This window comes from Procambarus clarkii, chromosome 14, assembly GCF_040958095.1.
Source record: "Procambarus clarkii isolate CNS0578487 chromosome 14, FALCON_Pclarkii_2.0, whole genome shotgun sequence".
NCBI lineage: Eukaryota > Metazoa > Arthropoda > Malacostraca > Decapoda > Cambaridae > Procambarus > Procambarus clarkii.
In genome coordinates, this window is record NC_091163.1 from 6,559,416 (window position 1) to 6,563,483 (window position 4,068).

General features: G+C 38.3%; 1 protein-coding gene across 1 annotated transcript in view; it reads right to left on the reverse strand.

Moving 5' to 3' along the window:
* LOC123772163 (uncharacterized) overlaps positions 1-4,068 on the reverse strand; it is a 29,174-nt gene that overhangs the window by 15,251 nt on the left and 9,855 nt on the right. The window lies entirely within an intron of this gene.

A 4,068-nucleotide genomic window follows, 5' to 3' on the forward strand; every position in this document is an offset into this window, starting at 1 on the left:
AAGCTAGATCTTACTCAACACTCCACATGACTAGGTTTTACTCATCACCTCACCAAGCTAGATCTTACTCAACACTCCACCGGACTAGGCTTTACTCATCACCTCACCAAGCTAGATCTTACTCAACACTCCACATGACTAGGTTTTACTCATCACCTCACCAAGCTAGATCTTACTCAACACTCCACCGGACTAGGCTTTACTCATCACCTCACCAAGCTAGATCTTACTCAACACTTCACCAGACTAGGCTTTACTCATCACCTCACCAAGCAAGATCTTACTCATCACCACCAGACAAAATCTTACCCAACACCAGTCAATTTAAGAAATCAAAGTGAAAAATGTGAAGATGAACCAGCACACAATAAAGGGTAAAAAGGGTTGCTACCGCTCTTGACCTAATGATTATCACGTATAATGAACAACTAATGCGAGGTATACTAATATATATAATACAATATGTATATTCCGATCCCAACCTCATTCAGGTCGAAACATATATATTCTGCAATAACGTGTCCAGAACACATGTATAGCGGGAAAAGGCATTTAATGAATTAAATTTTAAACAATACTGACCCCTTCAAATGTCAACACAATGCATGCTAAATTTGTATAAATTATGTCCATCTGGGCAACGGGAGATAAGGGGCTAGATTCACGAAGAAGTTACGCAAATTCTTACGAACCTGTACATCTTTTCTCAATCTTTGGCTGCTTTGTTTACAATTATTAAACAGTTAATGAGCTCCGAAGCACCAGGAGGCTGTTTATAACAATAACAAAAGTTGATTGGCAAGTTTTCATGCTTGTAAACTGTTTAATAAATGTAACCAAAGGCATCAAAGATTGAAGAAAGATGTACACGTTCGTAAGTACTTGCGTAACTGCTTCGTGAATCTGGCCCCAGGCTACAGACATAGTTAAACAAAGACAAATGTCTCCTAAAAGAACACAAAACTGACAAGAGAAATTAAGGAGATAGAGATAAAAACTAAAACATTCTAGAATGAATCAATACATAATATAACGAACAGAAAGTCATTCAATAAAGAGACAAAATAATTCTTCATGTATGCGAAAGGCAAATGAAAACCTTTACAAGTTTGGGCTCTTACAAGAAAAGTTTAGGTTAAGACTAGGTTAAGTTAGGTTAGACTAGGCTAGGGTAAACTAGATTAGGTTAAACCAGGCTAGCTTAATCTAGGTAAGGTTAGAACAGATTAATTTACTCTAGGTTAGGCCCGATATAGACAGTTAATTAATTATAAAAAAAACTTAAGAGCCTATCGGCCAGAAGAAACTTAAGAGTCTGGCTGAAAGTTCAAATATTCTCGTATCCAAATATTGCTGCACCGTATCTTAATCTGAAGACGATTATATTCTCCCTATAAGTGCAGACGAGGAGTCACAATAACGTGGTTGAAATATGTTGACCAGACCACACACAAGAAAGTGAAGGGACGACGATGTTTCGGTCCACCATTCTCAAGTCAATTGTGTCTCCATTCTCACTGTAAGTGTGTCCACCATACACTCTGACATCGTTAATCGTAATTCAAGCAAATTTTGATTTTGATTTTTGTGCTCTCGAGAAAGAAACCATATATTATGGCTTCCTTACATCACCAACACCATGCGAGGTATGTACATACGGATGCGGCGTCATGTGTGAACAATAGGTTTGTTCATGAATTGTTCATGTTTGTTCATGAATTGTTCGTTAGAATCATGGCTGCAACCATGATTCTAACGTTGATGTTATACAGCTCGACTACCGTTGTGATGTGCTACAATCACGCGGTATTGTTCCTTCATCACATGTAATCCTTTCAACATTATACGGGGAAAGTTATCATTCAGTCGGCCATTATATGTAGTGGAATAAGACACTTGACAGCCGAGTTTAACTTTTAAAGAAGAAACATGTGCATGGATGTAGGTCGGTTTTATCCTCAGGGTTGGATAATTCTCATTAAAAGAGTCATTAGTTGGATAATAACTTCCTCTTATAATCTTATCCGTATTTGGATAATAACTCTCCTTATAGCCTCATCCATAGTTGCGTAATACCCTTCCTGTTATCATCTACAGGGGCTCGTGTATTCACGGGAACAGACTTCCTAGACCAAGGGTGGGGGGAACCTAATTAAGAACGAGTGCCTCGATAATCGTCTACACAAATCCCCATCTTGACCAATGGAGAATACAATACATGAAAAATATTATTAGAGGAAAATCAGTGTATTTTACTTACAGTAAAACTTTTGCTGCTACAGGAACCCTGGCATCTTTCATGTCACACTTTATATGCTTGCTTTGAGAACTTTGTATGGAGTTTTAGTTTTATTAAATTTTTAATTATATGATGACTTGAGAAAGGTCATCGCTAAAAATAACTGGAAGATTTTTAAGGCAGAATTTCAGGAATAGGATTTCCTTATTTCAGAATCACATTTTCTGCAAATTTCTGAGTAAATAGAGTTACTAGACAATTTGTCTTGGTAGTTTCTAGTTCAGCTCTTAAGTCTAATTGCTGAGATTGCCTTCTAACCATTATTTTACATGTTTTAGTTCGTGTTGTTAGGGCCACCTACCTCTACCCATGCCTAGTGGTTGAAATTGAAATTGAAATAAGTTTATTGAGGTAAAATACACACAAAGGGATGAGGTAGCTCAAGCTATTCTCACCCCGTTCAGTACAACGTGTATAGACACACACATCACAAACAATAAACATATTACCGAACATTCTGAGAGATAAACATATACAATTCCTCCTTTCCCATACCTAGTGGTTGGGGGGAAACCGGTGCCCTGAAGCTATATAAAAACCCTACACCCCCCCCCCCTTCCCCACCAACTATTTTATATTAATAAAATATAAAAACTGCGTGGTTTTCCATCTTGAACAGTAATCTCGTAAATCTCAAAATCAGGAGCAACTTCATTTGGCAACAATGCTAACCATGGTATATGTAAGTAACATATACGACTTGATAATAGCCCAGGATGGACCAAAATGTCAACGTTTCTTCAGTTTGTGATGTGTGGTGATGGTATATGTAAATATATAGTGGTAAGTGTTTTTCGCGTCATTTACGTTAGAGATCCTTGTCCTACCATTTCTTCCACTCCGTTCCATCCCACATCCTTATCTTGATCCTTCTCTGGTGATACATAGGCGTAATAGCTTAACGCTTTATCTAGCTACTTCCCTCCCATCCCTAAACATAGCGACCCGTTCTCCAAGACAATAATATCTAAATGCAGACGAAGAGTCACAATAACGTGGCTGAAATATGTTGACCAAACCACACACTAGAAAGTGAAGGGACGACGACGTTTCGGTCCATCCTGGACGATTCTCAAGTCGATGTGTCGACTTGAGAATCTAGCTGGAATAGAAATAGCTTTAGATATTAACATTCTCAAGTCGATTGAGTCGACTTGAGTTTCTTAGCTGGAATAGAAATAGCTTTAGATATCACCATTCTCAAGTCGATTGTGTCGACTTGAGAATGGTAATATCTAAAGTTATTTCTATTCCAGCTAGATTTTCTCTTTCGTGTGTAGGAAGAGAAATGTATTTATGGCCTCTCTTTATCCATTAGATATAATGCCAGCCTTGTGTGTGTACATAAATATAGCCCTCAATGTCCCCAAGCTTGACTTTTGATGTGGACGTCACCGTGAGTATAACGACACAAACACCATCACGGGGACGATCTTCGCGCGCGCTAGCTGCCAACTAGTATTCAAATGGAATTTTAATATCATTTGTTTGAGAACGGCGGCTGTTCTGAGGAGGATATTGGCGGGCAGCGGCGCGCAGACAAGCAATTATCTCTCGCAAGTATGCTACGCTGCTTCTCGCTATTCAAGACTTGTAATTATTGGTCATCTGAAAGGTGAAGCATGATAGCCAATTACTGAACGCGAGTTACACGGCCATTATTCGTAATCTGGCAACTGGAGCATAACAGCCAATTAATTAATGTGTTTTGAGAAATATTATTTGTTATCTGATAAATGATTCATATTAGTTAATGATAAGACGCCGTC